The 19,524-nt window shown below is 39.4% G+C and overlaps 1 protein-coding gene across 8 annotated transcripts in view; it reads left to right on the top strand.

Moving 5' to 3' along the window:
- Window positions 1-19,524, top strand: part of LOC135224510 (myb-like protein P) — an 871,197-nt gene that overhangs the window by 66,561 nt on the left and 785,112 nt on the right. The gene's annotated exons all lie outside the window — the stretch shown is intronic.

Here is a 19,524-nt window from a genome sequence, read left to right as displayed (position 1 = left end):
CACATAGCGGTTTTTTTTTTTCTTCCCTTTCAGAGGGAAGAATCACCTTTGTATATGTCTGCTATCAAAGAATGCAGTAAAAGGCTATACTCTGTCTCTACAAAGGGAATTGGAGATAGCAGAGGATTAAGATCTTCGGGATCTTATATGATACCTCAATATGACAAGAGTAGGATATCATGTACTTCTAATGGGATCTTTTTTGTGGCCACAGATTCCATGTTCCGGCAAGATGTAACTGCTCCTCATCAAACTTCTTTGAGAAATTTTTATGAGGGAATTCTTTGTTTCTCTTGGTCCTGAACGACCAAGAAGACAAGTGAATTTTTTTTTTAGCATTGGAATCTCGCATCAGATTCTATGGAGACTAGGCAATGGGTTCTTGCCAGCATAGTATGTCTGGCAAAAGAACTAAAACCCCCTATTCCTGATTCATTGTTTTCAGATAGAGGTTTCGTTGTCCAGGCAGGGTACTTACGTTTTCATCTACAGTAGAATGGTTCAAATGTTTGCCTACAGAGTCTTTGGAATGCGATGACGGCTCGAAATGCTTCCCAGAAGGTGTTCAGAGGGATACAATAAAGAGCTAGAAATCAGGAGTCCTCCCAATTTCAGCTCGGAGTCTCCTTCAACTTCCAGGCTTCTTCCCTTCCTTCGGACAAGGATAGGGAAGATTCTGCAACGAGAAACCCCTTCAACAGGTAAGAAGAGATCTCGTGAGCAAGGGAAGTACTCAAGAAGGATCCTCCTCAGAGGAAGACTCTTTATCTCTCGTACTGTTAGATATCCTATCATATACTGGATGTAGCTGACTACAATCACCTCCCCTTGCCGGAGAGGCCAAAGCTCAAAGTGGAAGAATTTCTTCCACCCTTCTCCAGTCTTGTGATTTACTATTGTGGATGTTCAGGACTTTCGGACAATGTAGCGCCAACCAGGAGCCTTATGCCCAAACAGGCGTAAAAAACGCCAGAGGCAGACAGCCCCAAAGAACACTGTCATTGTCTGATGAGGACAAAGACCGGGCCTACAACCTGACACAGATGCGCTAGTTGCGAACATATCGGACAGATAAGAGTGTCCGATGTGGACATTGCCAGACATCCTCGAGACTCTACCAAGCTCGAAGCTCTGGCAAGTGGGGAGGAGCCAACCAGGCGCTAGGCGCCAGACAGGCGCGAGGTACCAGCCAGCCGCGAAGCTCCAGGCGCAGGCACAAAGCGCCAACCTGGTGCGAGACGCCAGCCAGGCGCGAGGCGCCAGTCAAGCGAAAGGTACCAGACAAGCGCTAGGCTCCAACCAAGAGCGAAGCACCAGCCAGGCGCGAGGTTCCTGCCAGGCTTCAGGCTTCAGACGGGAGAGATCCATTTCAAGAAAGCCCTGGTCTTCTTTGAAACATGGAGATCTCCTAAGCACTTCATAAGTGACTTGATTCCTTCAAACAGCTGAGAATTAAAAGCGCAGGAAGTGCGCGCTTTTGCAAATTCTTGTTCTTTACATAACAATATGTCATATAAGACATATTAGCTGTGTTGTACGGTAGAGGCAACTCTGTGTTGACTTCTCATTACACGAAGGATGTCAAGTTAACTACGAGAGATCCTTCTCTTTTGGTTTATACGTTTCTCTGCGGATACGTTACTGGGATAAGGAGCCGACACTGATCCTTAACTTTGAGTTAAAGTTATTTAACTTAGTGAAATTATTGGGGTTTTTGAAAGGAGTGTGGGGATAACTCTCTTCAATTTTAGCGCGAACCCTCGTGTTAGGATCAGGTGATCGGGATCGGTGTTGCGCTCCTTAGTTATGCCAATAGGCATAGGTGTATTGTCATATAAGTGGATTAGCACCCATTGACAAGTACCTTTTAGGCTCTGCCGAGTAAGTGGATAAGACCCCATCGGCAGACCCACAAGAACTCTTGGCCACAGATCACATATCTCGCTAAAGTTTCTTGAGGTGATGCAGACTCCTTGGCAACAGCCATATGAAGTCTACCACCTATCAGATAGGAACCAAGGTTTATTTATACCTACAACATATGTTGTTTACCTGTCTATTCCATGTTAGCTGTCTCTTACCCTCCAACAAAGGGTGTCAATCAGCTATGTATATATCTGACAGGTAAGTTGATTGTATGAAAATGATATTGTTATGATACAATAAAGTTTCATACATACTTACCTGGCAGATATATACGATTAATGGCCCACCCAGCCTCCCCGCAGGAGACAGGTGGAAGAGAGAAAATATGATAGAAAACGGGAATGGTTCCTAATCCTGCCACCCAGGGCATGACGGTAGATCACCTGACCTACCTGCAGCGTGTGCCGCGAAATTTGAATTTCTGTCGGGGACGACGGAGTCTTAGCTATGTATATATCTGCCAGGTAAGTATGTATGAAACTTTATTGTATCATAACAATATCATTTTTCCCGTTCGATCAGAGGTTGGAGAAGTTGCGAGTAGTGGCGTGCGACTTTCTATCGCAACTACAGTGTTCCCCCTGTATTCGCAGGGGATGTGTACCAGGGACCCCCACAAATAGCGCAAACCTGCGAATAGTTAGAACTCCCCTCTAAAAATGCCCATATCTGCCTATCTTGAAAATTCAAATACCAAATGTATACTTAAAAGTCATCCTACATCAAAGATACCATTGAATTGGTATTATTAATATCATTCCAAAGTCATCTTAAACATTTCACCATTAGAAATATATAAACAGCCAATATACAGAGAGAGAGAGAGAGAGAGAGAGAGAGAGAGAGAGAGAGAGAGAGAGAGAGAGAGAGAGAGAGAAATAACTCCTTACGATATCAATAGATTGAAGGAACTTCTATTGGCAACACTTATTTCCCCTCCCATAAATACATATATCTATTCCAGAGAAGGGAGAAAGAAAGGACTGAACAATTATGTTTGTGTGTATATCAATTCTTTTGCTGAGAGAGAGAGAGAGAGAGAGAGAGAGAGAGAGAGAGAGAGAGAGAGAGAGAGAGAGAGAGAGAGAGGAGAGAGAGACTCCAAATTGTAACCCTTATGTAACATCCTCATCAAATTTACCTTAAATTATTATCATATTAATGTATTAATCTTAGAGACTGTATCAATATAATTTCAAAGTAATCCTAAACATTCATGCCCATAAAGGTATACGTATACATACGTACATACATACATACTTCTAACACTTGCAGCAGAGAGAGAGAGAGAGAGAGAGAGAGAGAGAGAGAGAGAGAGAGAGAGAGAGAGAGAGAGAGTTGTCCTTTCAGTATTTAAAAGAGTGAAATGGAAAGATTATTGTATTTAAAATACTCTCATATGAATTTTGTAATTACATTTATAGTATTATTATTACACACATAGTATTATTATTGGAAAATATTAATAATAAACTTATTACATGCATGTACCATAAAAAGAACTCCTCAGAGAGAGAGAGAGAGAGAGAGAGAGAGAGAGAGAGAGAGAGAGAGAGAGAGAGAGAGCATTAAATTCGTTGACCATTGTATAGCACTGTTACTTGACCAATTTGATAGTTTCCCAGCTCTGAGCGTCACTGGAGTACGAGAAGGTAAGGAAATTGATATTGATACAGAAAAAGATGAAGGGAAGAATTTTCATTTGAAGTTAGTTATAATATTATTATTATTATTTGAAAATATTAATAAACACATGCATCTACCATAAAAATTGTCTTATCACAGTAAGAGAGAGGAGTTATCCTTACGTAAGTGAAATTTTTATCTTTTTAAAATACTACCACATACGAATTTTGTAATTACTTTTTTTTTTTTTTTTTGCATCCTGCCTCCTTAGGAGTCCATCACTTTTCTTACTATGTGCGCCATTTCTAGGATCTCACACTTCTGCATGAGTCCTGGAGCTACTTCAGCCTCTAGTTTTTCTAGATTCCTTTTCAGGGATCTTGGGATCGTGCCTAGTGCTCCTATGATTATGGGTACGATTTCCACTGGCATATCCCATATCCTTCTTATTTCTATTTTCAGATCTTGATACTTATCCATTTTTTCCCTCTCTTTCTCTTCAACTCTGGTGTCCCATGGTATTGCGACATCAATGAGTGATACTTTCTTCTTGACTTTGTCAATCAACGTCACGTCTTGTCTATTTGCACGTATCACCCTATCCGTTCTGATACCATAGTCCCAAAGGATCTTTGCCTGATCGTTTTCTATCACTCCCTCAGGTTGGTGCTCGTACCACTTATTACTGCAAGGTAGCTGATGTTTCTTGCACAGGCTCCAGTGGTAGAGTGGGTTAGGTCGTCAATGGACTGGTTAAGTTAAGGAACATTGGGGCTGGTCAGTTGTTGGATGGGTGACTGCTCTCCTCGGCGTTGATTCTCGGCGTTGATTCCTTGGGAAAGGATCTTTACCATAATTTCCTCAGTCTACTCAGCTGTAAATGAGTATCTATCCCTGATGGGGTAGGGTCCAGCTATGGGTTAAATAGCAAAACTCAGCAATGATGGAAAGAAATGAAGGAATAAACGACGACGACGTAAATGGAACCTCTGGCAACAGAGGAGCTTCGTCCGGCAGCCAGGCATTCAACACAATTGAAGGGGAAGATGGTCAGGTACTTGGAGGTCGTCATCCAGCAACTGACCACCACAACGACAGTAACCAACAGCCTGAGATTGGAGTTGTTGTTGTTATTATTATTATTATTATTATTATTATTATTATTATTATTATATCAATAAACATTTTACATACTAGTACCATAAAAATTCTTTCATCTCAGTAAAGAGAGAGAGAGAGTGTGTGTGTTTATCTCTGTTCTCTCAGAAAATACTTACATTGCTTCCAGCGAAACAGAGGGAAGGAGTTACCACTACGACATACATATTCTCTGTGGAGAGAGAGAGAGAGAGAGAGAGAGAGAGAGAGAGAGAGAGAGAGAGAGAGAGAGAGAGAGAGAGAGAGAGAGAGACATTTAAAATACTACCACATAATATGAATTTTGTAATTACAGTTATATTATTATTATTAGTATTAGTATTAGTATTATTATTTAAAGTATTAAAAACAAATAGTACATGTACTATAAAAATTCTTGAGTCTCGGTAAATGAGAGAGAGAGAGAGAAATTGCATGAACACTTGGTGGCAACAACGAAACAGCTCCTCCCCCTCCGTCCCATTACTCGATAAGTTTGACAGTTTTAGTACCTGGAGTTTGAGAGAAGACTAGGATTTCCTTCATTCTTACATAATTTTAAAATTTATAAACTAAAATCCTACTAATTCACTTTAGTATTTTCTTTAATAAACTGATGTTATTGCTGTATACATTAATATTAACCCTTAAACGCCGAATGGATGTATTAAACGTCGAGTCAAAATGTCTCCCGTATGCCGAATGGACGTACCATACGTCGACTCAAAAAAAATTTTTTTTTTAATTCACGGAAAAATACTTATAGGCCTACCAGCCGAAAACTTTTGAATCACGCGCCTTGGGGGATGCTGGGAGTTCACGGGATCGAGGTGTTGTTTTGTTTACAATCGTTACGCAGGCGCGCAAGCGCGAATTTCTTTCTTGCCGCACTAAAAAGTATCTGTGACACATTTCGGAAATTATTTCGTCACTTTGACATAATTTTTGTACCATTTTAAATTAGCCATTACATGGAGTATTATATATGAAAATGTGCACATTTTTATTTAGAATACAACAAAAAAATACTCATGATTGTAGCTTTTATCAGTTTAGAGATATTTTTATATAAATAATGGTAAGTGCCAAAATTTCAACCTTCAGTCAACTTTGACTCTACTGAAATGGTCAAAAAATGCAATTGTAAGCTAAAACTCTTATATTTTAGTAATATTCAATCATTTACCTTAATTTTGCAACAAATTGAAAGTCTCTAGCACAATATTTCGATTTATGGTGAATTTATGAAAAACCTTTTTGTCCGCGTGGTAACTCTTCCGAAAAAAATCATACATGTGATTGTGGTAATGTTTGCACCATTTTAAAATTAGCCGTTACATAAAGTTTTATATATGGAAATGTGCGCAATTTCATGCACAATACAACTAAAAACAACCCATGGTTGTAGCTTTTATCAATTTTGAAATATTTTCATATAAAAAATGATAAGTGACAAATTTTCAACCTTCGGTCAACTTTGACTCTACCGAAATGGTCAAAAAATGCAATTGTAAGCTAAAACGCTTATATTCTAGTAATATTCAAGCATTTACCTTCATTTTGCAACAAATTGGAAGTCTCTAGCACAATATTTCGATTTATGGTGAATTTATAAAAAAAATAACCTTTTCTTTACGTCCGCGCGGTAACTCTTCCGAAAAAATCATACGTGTGATTGTGGTAATGTTTGCACCGTTTTAAATTAGCCGTTACATAAAGTTTTATATATGAAAATGTGCGCAATTTCATGTAGAATACAACAAAAAATAATTGAAGGTTGTAGCTTTTCTCATTTTTGAAATATTTGCATATAAATCACGATAAATAGAAAAAAAAACCACGTTCGGTCAACTTTGACTTTACCGAAATGGTAAAAAAACGCAATTGTAAGCTAAAACTCTTACAGTCTAGTAATATTCAGTCATTTATCTTCATCTTGAAACAAATTCGAAGTCTCTAGCACAATATTTAGATTTATGGTGAATTAAAAAAAAAAAAAACTCCTTCCCTCCGCACGCGGATTCTCCGCCACAAATCTCCGAAATGCGTACGTCCCATTCTCGGAATATTTGCTCCGTTTCATATTATGCATTTCATAGAGTTTTATATATGAAAATGTGCGCAATTTCATGTAGAATAAAACAAAAAATATTTGAAGGTTGTAGCTTTTCTTATTTCCGAAATAATTGCATATCAAAAATATATATAAAAAAATCTACATTTGGTCAACTTTAACTTGTCAGATATGGGTCAAAAACTGCATTTGTAAGCTAATACTCTTACAGTATAGTAATATTCAATCATTTGTCTTCATTTTGAAAGAAATTGGAAGTCTCTAGGGCAATATTTAGATTTATGGTGAATTTTTGAAAAAAATATTTGTTTACGTCCGCGCGTTACGAATTCATGCATTATTTTGTGATAATATTTTTTGTGTTGCTTTTATTGTTTCACAATGTGTTATATACCAAAATTATCGCAATTTAGTGTACATTACAACGAAAAAAAAGTAACTTATCTTTAACCGTTTTGCGCTTATCTTTAATAACCGTTTTGCGCACAGCGCGATTTGATCAATTTATATATGAAATTTCGTTTTTGCGCTATCATATATCGCATTATTTATATATGATAATGATAATTTTTTTCATTTTTGATGGTTGCATACTAAACTTCAGCCAATGACAAAAAAAAGGAGCCAAAAATGAACTCTTAATCTTGAAAACTAAGCGCACTGATTTTTTGAGAAAAATATTTTTTCCGCTTCCGCGCTCACTCTGAAACACCTCCGGCACACGGGAGACTTTTTTTTTACCGCTTCGGCGTTTAAGGGTTAATATTTGAAAATATGAAATGAATTATTTATCATACTTAAAAACCATACATCTCTGTAGGAGAGAGAGAGAGAGAGAAAGAATTATTATTTTTACTATGTGATATAATTTAATCTTATTAAACTTACTAATACGTACAGTATTAATCAGTATTAATATTTGAAAATTAGTAAATAATTTTTTACCATAATAATGCATTATCATGAAAATAACCTCAAAATACACTAATTGGTGATGATTTTCACCGGAAAATCCCGCGAATAGGCGAATCACTTGCAAATAGTGGGTAGATATGGTCCAGTGAGTCCACGAATACGGGGAACACTGTAGATCTGTCAGCTCATCAATTTTGTCTTCTGTGGAGAAGTTGGTCCCTCATGGGTGACTTCATCTTCGGTCTCTGCAATGGAGACTGAGGGAATTCTAGTCTCTGGTAGGGGACTTGCCCCTAGTAAGGGTTCCTCTGTCCCTGGAAGTGAGAGAAGACCTTCGTTGGTGGTTGGACAACCGGAATCTCTTGGAGTTTGGAGGACAAAAAGAAGCATATCAACATCTTTAGAGTTAAAGGCTGCCTTTCTTGGTCTGAAGGAATTTCGGGAGAAAGTAGAGGGTCTTTCTGTTGTTCTCATGTTGGACAACATCACGGTGATGGCTTATGTGAACAAGCAAGGGGGCCTGGTTTCACGTTAACTTCACCATGGTCAGAGAGGGGCTAAACAAGTTCATTCAGAAGACACAATGACTAGTGGCTCCTTTCTGGCCGACGAAGGAATGGTTCCCAGATTTGCTATGTCTTCTGGTGGATTTTCCAAGACTGCTTCCTCGAAAACTGTCTCTTCTCAGACAACCCCACTTCTACAGATTCCATCAAGGGTTGTCCACTCTGGCCCTGACAGGTTTCTGACTGTCTGGAGCCTTGTCAGAGCAAAAGAGTTTTCAAGAGCGGCTGTAGAGGCTATTGCTAGGTGCAGATTCCAGTCTTCTACTAACCTCTACCAGCTTAAATGGACAGTTTTCCGGAGCTGGTGCCATGGACGTATTGTCTCTTCTTCTGAGACATCTTAAGTCAGGTTGCTGACTGTACTCTTCTTGAGGCCACAGGAATTCATCATCCTCCACGATTAAGGGGTATAGATCCATGCTAGTCTCTTTTCAAGCACAGAGGGTTGGACCTTTCCTCCAACCAAGACCTCAGTGATTTCGTTAAATCCTTCGACACGACTGAAAAGAGATCAGAAAACATACTGTGGAATCTTGATGTACAGTGGTCCCCCCGTATTTGCGGTTGATGTGTACCAGACCCCCTGCAAATAGTTGGAACCCCTATAAAATGTTGAAATCTCAAGAAAAACCCACTAAAAAATTTTATACCTGGTTTCTTAATAGTTTTGTCACAAAAAGTGCATTTTATGATGAAATTGATTAAAAAAAAACCAGGAATTTGAGGATATGTCTCGTAGATAAATACCACGAATATGCGAATTTCCCACAAGTAAGGGGTAGATATGGTCCAGAGAGAAATCCACGAATACGTGAGTCCACGAATCCGGAGAACACGAATACAGGGGGACCCACTGTACTATTAAAGTGGATCTTGCACCCAGCCTTGGAGCCCAACTGTTCAGTCTCTCTAAGGGACTTGCCTAGAAAAACACACATCCCCACTGCCTTAACCACTGCCACAAGCCCGCAAGCTTCAAGCCATTGACAAGATGTAGGTTTTGCATAGGGAGATGAAGTATGCTCCTTTACGCTAGTGTTCCTTGCAAAGAACGAAGGCCCTTCCAATCCCTAGCCCTGTCCCTTCTCCGTTAAAAATCCATCAAACACCCTTGTTCTGGAGGAAGAGGAGAGACTTCTCTGCCCAGTGAGAGCTTTGAGATACTATCTTCAAAGGAATGAGAAGATGAGAGGCCCCACTAGCCGTCTGTGGTGTTCCATTCAGAACCCCACCTGTCCTATGCCAAAAGATGCAATTTGAGAGACCTTATTTCTGAGGCGTGCACTTGTTTCAGGGTGACACACTACCTTTAATTAAGGTTAGAGCCCATGAGGTTCAAATGGTGGCTACTTCTCTTGCCTTCCGGCACAATGCAGTTGGCCCCGGGTTACAACGCTTTTTCTTAAATATTCATTGAAAAATCCGCCCTGTGTTACGACGTTTGTTCCGACGTTACGACGCTGACGCTTCCAACGCTCCGAGTTAACAACGCTTTTAAAAAACGCATACTATGATAAAAATCCTATATAGTTTAGCACAGTATATTAATAAAAATAAGTTTCTGGTTAGATTACAACAAAAATTTTGAGGTTATGATGATTTTCGACACTTTTTATGTCGTATTTTTCAATGTTTTTTAGTGACGCCTCATATGTGGAACTAGTTTCCGAGCGAATGAATACATACTAGCTTGCGATGCGCAAAGTTTACATATAACAGTCCAAAAGCACAAATAATGAAAAAATCATTGCTTGTTTCCAGTAATAATAACAAAACGAAGTTTCTGGTTAGATTACAACGCAAATTCCAAGTATCCAAAGAGAGACATTATCCAGTAATTTGATCAGAGAGAGAGAGAGAGAGAGAGAGAGAGAGAGAGAGAGAGAGAGAGAGAGACGTCTTCCGACGTTCCGAGTTAAGGACAGAGAAGTGTTCGTTTCATTAAACGGCCTCTGACTCATGCCAGTAAATATTTTGTTGATACTAATAATATAAGCCTATTTAAAGATACGTTTACTTTAATTAGTCTATATAATACGTACTAAATAGTAATCAACTGTTCTTGTAGCCCTCAAGATTTGGCAATACACTGGAACCTTGACATACGAATTTAATTTGTTCCGTTATCATCGCCATATATCAAAACAGTTGTATCTCAAAGCATTTTTTCCCATTTAAAATAATGTAATATGTATTAATCCGTTCTAGCGCTATGAAACCACACCTAAACACAGCTAAATTACATATAATATATACAATTTATACACAAATAAGCAAGTAATAACACACACAATGATAAAATAACAGCAATGTGATAAATGATAATAAATGTTGATAAAATCAATAAAAAAAAGAAAGGAATTTTACTTACCACAACGAAAGATGACGTGAGGCCAGCAGGGGGAGGAGGTAGGGAAGGGTGGCAGGGAACGATTTGTTCTCTTTTTTTATTTACATATGTACACTAATAACTACGTAATAAACACAAATGAAATAACATTGCTAAACTAATTTTTATTTACTTTTTTTAATCATTTCGTAGTTTAGAAATAATGGTGATGCCTTTGGAAGGTTTTTATAGCTTCCTTCTGCTTGATGATCGTGGATACTGTAGAAGGATTTCGACCATACTCGTTTGCCAAATCGACGATACGAACGCCACGTTCATGTTTTGCTATAATTTCATGTTTTGCTTCCATCGAAATCATTTTCTTGGGTTTTTTTCTTATCACCTGCTTTGTCTTTAGCTTTGGGACCCGTGGTTAATAATAAAATATACAAAATAACACGAAAAATAGGCACAAATACAACGAACTAAACAACGACGTGTTAACGATGCAGCACCAACAAACAAACAGACTGAACGCCATTTATCAGTCGCCTATACAACTATCACCCATCGCAAAATCGTATCTCAAATATTTCATTGTATATCAAAGCATATATTTTAGCAAATTTTCTGTTGTATCTCAAAACATTCGTATATTAGGGCAATCGTATGTCAAGGTTCCAGTGTAATTTGATCAGAGAGAGAGAGAGAGAGAGAGAGGAGAGAGAGAGAGAGAGAGAGAGAGAGAGAGAGAACCACCTCCTTTGGTTGGTGAGCGTCAGAAGAGAAAGGCAAACAGAAGAATGGAGGCAAAAAAAAAAAAAAAGGCAACAGAAGATAAAAAGAAAAGGATGACACCTCACAAGACCTCTTCTTCCTGATCATCATCATCTTAACAAGATCATGGTCATCAAGCAGTCTCCCATGCAGGGAGGAGCAGCAGAGAGAAGAGAGAGAAGAGAGAGAGAGGAGAGAGAGACGAGAGGAGACAGAGAGAGAGAGAGAGAGAGAGAGAGAGAGAGAGAGATCCGAACAGATAGGACAGAGAAGTGTTAGTTTCATTAAACGGCCTCTGACTCATGCCAGGAAATGTTTTGTTCATACTAATACATAAGCCTATTTAAAGATACGATACGTTTACTTTAATTAGTCTATATATGTAAATAGTAATCAACTGTTCTTGTAGCCCTCAAGATTTGGCAAAATCACTCCAGGTTGTACATAAAACTTCAAGAATGTAGTGTCACCAGAGGATTACAATAGTTTTTACCTTCAGAACCAGCATTTTTTTTATGAAAATAACTCCAGGTTGTACATAAAACTACAGGAAACAACATGTAGTGTAATCAGAGGATTACAAGTAAGGTTTTTATAACTTTTTATTAGTTTAAGATATATTTCCAAATGTCGTTCCAGCTTACGACTATTTTCGGGTTACGACGCGTCTCAAGAACGGAACCCGCGTCGTAACCCGGGGACTGCCTGTACTTGGTTAGTTACTCATATAAAAATGACATTTTAATAATAAGTTTTATATATACTTACCAAGTACTAATTACTTTCTTTGAGCTCTCCTTCCTCCCCTGCCATGGACATCTGCAAAACCAATCAAGCTCTCTGCCATGTCACTTTGCTCTTTACCCCGAAAATGGGCAGGGCTGTAAGTCACCTATACTAAACAGTTGAATAGTTATGGCGAATGTTTATTTTTTAGGGTGCCATGTGGAAAAACTATAGCTTGTAATTATGTGGTAAGTATAATAACCCTTAGTTATAAAAATGTCATTTATATTTTAAATAGTTACCACGAATTTACTGAAAGCCAATTTGTGTGCTGAATGGCCTTAGTTGCCCCAGTGCTAGGCATGTGTGCCTAAAATCTATAAATTAATCAGTCTATGTAAGCCAATTTGTGAAAAAAACTGGTAATGAAAAAAGCTATTTAGTAAAGCAGGACTTCTGTGCTTAATAAAAAAAGCTCTTAAGTACTGAAAAGAGGATAGGAAAACACAAGGTAAATTGTATTTAAAGTTTTTAGGAATTGGAAAATTACCAGAGTAAATAAAAGCATTCTGAAGCATAATAGCAAAATTATTAATGTCCACTCTGTGAAGTTGGAAGTATAATACTACAGACACTACCCTACTTAGAAATGAGTTACATGCCAGACGGCTGTTTGTAATTTGATATGTTTGTAAATTGGTTATTATGTGGTGCAAATTTTTTTTTTTTTATTGAAATTTTGCTCTGGGTACCTATTATTCTGGTAGTAAACATTTTTATACATTCAACTTACCTGTCAGATATATTCATAGCTATTACTCCGTCGTCCCCGACAGAAATTCGAATTTCGCGGCACACGCGGCAGGTAGGTCAGGTGATTTACCCCCCCGCCGCTGGGTGGCGGGAATAGGAACCATACCCGTTTTCTTATTCATATTTTTTCTGTCGCTTGGAATGTAAACAACGTTTGCAGTTCCTCCTGATGAATTTTCGTGTTTCATCGCCATCGATCGTCTGGGCTAACTTTTGTAGGGAAGTAATGGATCTTTGGTTCGGCATACGCTTTTGTTAACTTTTAGATATATTCATAGCTATTACTCCGTCGTCCCGACAGAAATTCGAATTTCTGCGGCACACGCGGCATTTGCAGGTAGGGTCAGGTGATCCTACCCCCCCCGCCGCTGGGTGCGGAATAGGAACTACCACCCGTTTTTCTTATTCATATTTTTTCTGTCGCTTGGGAATGTAAAACAAAAAACGTTTGGGCAGTTCCTCCTGATGAATTTTCGTGTTTCATCGCCATCGATCGTCTGGGCTAACTTTTGTAGGGAAGTAATGGATCTTTGGTTCGGCATACGCTTTTGTTTAACTTTTAGTAATTTTTTTTGTATTAAAATTAACTTCGAAAATCGAAGGTTAGACGTGTAAAACTACCGAAGTTTCGGTAGACACTCATGGCGCTTTCACGAAAGTGAATTACTTATACTTTCATGAAAGGGAATTACTTATATTTATTCATTAATAAAATAAGTGTTAGAGTTTGATTGAGGAAATGTATATCTTTCTTCCTAGTTGGGGAAGTCAGAAAAGTAACTATCCTTTAGAAGCTTTATTAGCTCTTGTGTTAACAAGCAATTATAGTAGTAACAGTACTAGTAGTTGTTGCATCCTCATCACCTTCTTACTCCGCAGTATCTACAATATCATATTTGCAAATTGTAGACTTTGGATATAGTTCAAATGCGAACTCTTAGAACGTAAGAAGTGAATATAGTGTTCCCCCATTACAATGGAGGGTGCGTCTGATCGGCTCTGTCTCGCTCTCAGGTCTAGACCTCTTCCAAGCTCACAAGCCCAGAGGAGAAGGAATGTCGAAAACCGTAAGGAGGTTTCAGAGAATCCCCACCGGTCAGGCGTCCCCTCGGCAGGTTCTGTAGAGCGTCCCAGACTGCCAGGGATAGCCATTGGAAAGGCATCCTAAAACAGTGTTTCTCCCTTTTTATGCCTACTGTTCCACGATGGATAGGAGAACTTCGAATGAATGAAATTGACGAAGATCCTCGTATAATGCCTTCTGGTAGAATTATTCAAAATGAGAATGACATTAATCGATCCACCATTCGAAATCAGGTGACGATTTAGCGCCTTCTAATATTAGAGATCATTCGATAACATTTGTGATAAGTCATTGTTCGAACATTTTTTCGCAACTAGACGAGAGCGCTATCCCATGGGTGTATGAAATTGTTATTTCAACATAAAATTCCCCATCGTTACATTTTTAGATATAGATCTATTCTGATGAGAACGATTTAGATTATTTGTCAATCGAATGAATTATATGGATCTCGTTGAGTGATAAAGCATATATGTATGACTTTTAAGCTTCTAGCTCCTACCATGCTTAGGACAAATCGCCTTAGGACTACGGTATGGCAAGGCATATACACATACCGAAATTTATGCTGTAATGGGCAAGTGAAATCCTTACAAAATTTCCTAAATTAATACGGTTTACCTTAATGTAACAGTATTATAGAGGATTCTATTACGCTAGAGTATGAGTTATATGATGCTATCGTGTCTTCGAGAAGTGATCGATGAAGCATATCTTTATTGGTGAATTGAGAGTAGGATAGAAACATTTTTCTTCGTGTTAGAAGAGGTTTCCATGAATTACCAGTACCCTTCTAGGACTTTCCTAGGAAGAAATTGTTTAAAAGGATTGTTTAGACGACACCTATTTAGTTTCTAGACTTGTCGAAGTCTCGTTCGCTTGATTATGCTTATATAAAAACTTCCTGAAGTTCGATAATAATTTTATAAGATTCCTTTATTTAATGGAGTAACTGGCAACTCTGGAAAGGGAAGGCCAAACGGCTTTCGAAGACTGCTTTCGCTTTGAGAGTGAGACCAACGCAGTACCATGTTGTTCTCAGTCGTGAGCGGTCGTTTACAGCTCTCTCTCCTGCGGAATGGGATAACTAACCGTATCTATTCCCTACAATCGTGGTCTTAGCCTCGGATTGAGGGAATACTGAAGCTATCATAAATAAAATATTGTCTGCCTTTTGTTAGGAAGCTTTCAATAAGAAAGATATTACAACCTTTCAATGCTGTTTACCGTAGGTAACATGATTAAAGGATTCTAATGCAGCAGAACATTATATTATTTAATGCACTCATATTTACGAAAGCATGGCTTGTTAGAGTACATACTTAGTGAGAAGAGATGTAATAGAGATTCACTTCAAGACTACGGTATGGTTAAGTCTTTCGAGGAAGGACACAACCGTATTTAGAATCGGATATTGCGCAGAAGTTGTATGAGTCGGATGGGAAACATTCTTTTAGTGGGAAATGGTTTCCCTGAATGGATTATACTACGTATATAAAAGTTTTTCATAATAAGAACGGAAATAACATATGAAAGGATGTCGGGTACCATAAAGACACAGATGTTCTGGCACATAACATAAAGATAATTAGTAGGAGGCGCCAGCCTGGTGCAATAAGCCAAGAGCACCATCCAAAATATTTCTCGTTCAGGAAAAGGGGGGGGGGGGGGGGGGATACGGAAGAATTAACCGAGGAAAGAATAATTCCCCTTCCGATATACTCGAATTAGAGGAAAATTGAGAAGAAACATCCAACTATGGAAGTACTAGAATTATAGGATTCTTACAGCACCTCTTCTTAATTTTGATATCGAGATTTCCCTGGACCACGGTTTGCCTAGTTAATGGGCCATAAAAGCTCCAGCCAGGCTTTAACCAGGTGATAGGCGCCAGCCAGGCGTGAAGCGCCAACCAGGCGCGGAGCACCAGCCAGGCGCGAGGCGCCAGCCAGAAGCGTGACGCCTCCCAGGAGCGAGGTGCCAGCCAGACGCCAGGCGCAAGACATCAGGATCTCCAATTTCTCAGTATTTGGAGATAGTCTTTCCAAGAGTTTCCTCTTTGAGAACTGACACAAGATGAGTTTTTTTTTTTCCTGACAGGGACACAAGCAGTCGCACAGGCGGCCGTGGCCCTTGTCAGGATTAACTGAAATTGCGGAAGTCTTTAACAAGAACAGACTTCTCATGTCAGGTAATATAGTGGTCGCGTGAGCGACTTCTTTCCTGGCAAGAGGAGTTGTTTTGGGAGAAACTTTCTTTGCCAGATCAACCCTCTATTGACAATTATTCTAGATATCGCACAGGCGAACGTAGTACGTGTCAGGATAAGTGGGTTCTTCTGCTTTATAGACCTTTACATGGTGAAGAGAACCGATATCTTTAGGGTCTCTCGCTTTCCTCATCCTTATGAGACTAGTGATAGAAAATATATCGGACTCATAAGTTGATCTGGGTGCAGGTTTTAGAAAGACCTTGGCAACCCCTTTTTTATTGCACGTTTCGGCTAGTCCCTTGAACCATGCAGCTCCTCTTTCTCCTCTTTCATTGTTATTAACAGGATGTTATATTATCCTACTCCTATGTAAACATATAACAAGGGAGACCTTGTAATGTTTGGTAATGGAAGGAAAAAGACTCGTAGGAGCTCTCAGTATTGGGTGAGAGGCTCTTTCAAGTATTTGAACCGTACATTACGGCCTGATGTCCTAGGATAGGAATCGTGAATGATTCTCCTCGATCCTGGATCATTTATTAGGAGAATAGGATAATAATAATTTGTTGTTTTCATACAATCAACTTACTTGTCAGATATATACATAGCTAAGACTCCGTCGTCCCAGCTATGTATATATCTACCAGGTAAGTATGTATGAAACTTTATTGTATTATAACAATATCATTTTGCAGAATAACGATGATAGAATTTTCCATTCTCTCGTTGCCCAGGCACGAGGACGGGAAGAAAGAATATAAGAGAGAGGTAGCAATATACGCCATCTTTATTTTTAGAAAGGGGAATAAAATTTAGTCTTTTTCCCCTAAAATATAAACTCTTTACAGAATGTAAGACAAAGGGCATCAAAGAAAGAGAGGATAATACGTTATGCCTCATTTTAGACTTAGAGAGGTTGGATTCACAGAGGTCACGTTCTTCTCACAGCAGGTTTTGGAAGTCTTTTCCAAGATAGTCTGAATATTCTTTCAGCATCTATTATAAATGGACCTTAACAACCTCTCCACTCTGAGTCTGTCTGCGTGCAGACTGACCAGAAGTGGACATGAAGGAGAGGATGTTTCAAGGTAAATGACAGTAGTCATGGATAAGATATATAATTACTGCAGATCGTGCTAGAGGGAATGAGGAAGCTGTCCTCTTCCGATACCTCTGTGAACCACATAGCGGTTTTTTCTTCCCTTTCAGAGGGAAGAATCACCTTTGTATATATCTGCTATCAAAGAACGCAGTAAAAGGCTATACTCTGTCTCTATAAAGGGAATTGGAGATAGCAGAGCATTAAGATCTTCGGGATCTTATACAATACCTCTATACGACAAGACTAGGAGATCTTATAATTACAATGGGATCCTATTTGGGCCTCAGATTCCGTGTTCTGACAAGATGGAACTGCTCCTCATCAATGTTTCTCTTGGTACTAAACGACCAAAAGGACAAGTGAAATTTTGGGCTTGGAATCTGGAATCAAATTCTAGAAAGACTTGGCAATGGGTTCCTGCCAGCATGGTATGTTTGGCAAAAGAACTAAAACCTTTTATTCCTGGATCAACGCTTTCGGATAAAGGATTCGTTGTCCAGGCAATGTATTTACGTTGTCATCTACAAAAGAAGATAAGGTTTAAACGTTTGCTGACAGAGTCTTTGGAATACGATGAGGGCTCAAAACTACTTCCCAGAAGGTTCAAAGAGATATATTTAAAAAGCTAGAAATCAGGAATCCTCCCAATTTCAGCTCAGTCTCCTTAGACTTCCAGGCTCTTTCCCTGCCATCGTTCAAGGATAGGGAAGATTTTGCAACGAGAGAATTCATCAACATGTAGGAAGAGTGCTCGTTAGCAACGGAAGTATCAAGTATGATCCTCCTCGGAGGAAGACTGGTCTCTCGGACTATTAGATTTCCTATCGTCTACTGGATGTAGCTGACTAAAATTACCTCCTCTTGTTGCAGAGGCCATAAGCTCAGTGAAAGAATTTCTTCCACCCTTTTCCACTCTCCTGATAAACGATTGTGGATGTTCAGACTTTCGGACAATGTAGCGCCAATCAGGCGCCAAATGCCAAACAGGCGTAAAGACGCCAGAGCAAGACAGTCCAAATAAAAACTGTCATTGTCTGATGAGGAGAAGGAGTAGGCCTCCAATCTGGCGCAGATGCGCTAGAGGCGAATAAATCAGGCAAATAATGTGTCCGAGGTGGACATCGCCAGTTTTCATCGAGACTCTTAACAAGATCGAATCTCCAGCAAGTGGGGAGAAGTCAGCCAGGCGCCAGGCGCGAGGAGCCAGCCAGGCGCGAGTGAGGCGCCAGCCAGGCGCGAGTGAGGCGCCAGGTAGGCAGGCGCGAGACGCCAGGCAGGCACGAGGCGCCAGCCAAGCGCGAGGCGCCAGGCTGGCGCGAGGCACCAGCCAGGCGCTAGGCGCCAGGCAGGCACGAAGCTCCAGCCAGGTGCAAGCCAGGCTCTGGGCTTCATCCAGAAGAGATTCTATTTCAAAGAAAGCCCTGGTCTTCTTTGGAACAGTGGAATCTCTAAAGCACTTCTTGAGTAACTTGATGATTCCTTCAAACAGCTTAGAATTAAAAGCGCTTGAAGTGCGAGCTTTTAACAATTCTTGTCTTTTCCATAACATTATGTCGTGAGAGACATATTAGCTGTAATAACGGGAGATGCAACTCTGTGTTGACTTCTCTTTGCACAAAGGAGATCAAGTGGGCCTATGAGAGATCCTTCTCTCTTTGTTATACGTGTCCACGGATGCGTTGCTGGGATAGGGAGCCGACACTGATCCTTAACTAGTGAATTAAAAAAATTTGTTATTTTTTTTTTTAACATAAGTGTATTATTTTCTGGGGTTATTTGAAATGAGTTTGGGGATAGCTCTTTTCAAATTAAGCACAAACCCTCGTGTTAGGATCGGGATCGGTGTTGTGCTCCTTTAATTATGCCAATAGGCATTGGTGTATTGTCATGTAAGTGGATAAGACCCCATTGACAAATGACCACTAGATTCTGTCAAGTAAGTGGATAAGACCCCATTGACAGATCTACAAGAACTCTTAGCCATAGGTCACATCCTTGCTGAGGCTCTTGAGACGAAGCAGACTACTAGCAATAGCTATGGGAATGTCGAGCCCTTATTCGTCTAAACACATAGGAACCAAGGTTTTATTTATTTATTACCTACAACGTATGTTGTTTACCTGTCTATTCAGTAATAGCTGTCTTTGACTCTCCACCAATGGTGTGAATCAGCTATGTATATATCTGACAGGTAAGTTGAATGTATAAAAATGATATTGTTATGATACAATAAAGTT

The sequence above is a fragment of the Macrobrachium nipponense genome, chromosome 12 (genome assembly GCF_015104395.2).
Source record: "Macrobrachium nipponense isolate FS-2020 chromosome 12, ASM1510439v2, whole genome shotgun sequence".
Classification (NCBI taxonomy): Eukaryota; Metazoa; Arthropoda; class Malacostraca; order Decapoda; family Palaemonidae; genus Macrobrachium; species Macrobrachium nipponense.
The sequence above is the reverse complement of the archived record's forward strand: the minus strand, read 5'-3'. Positions and strand labels throughout refer to the sequence as shown.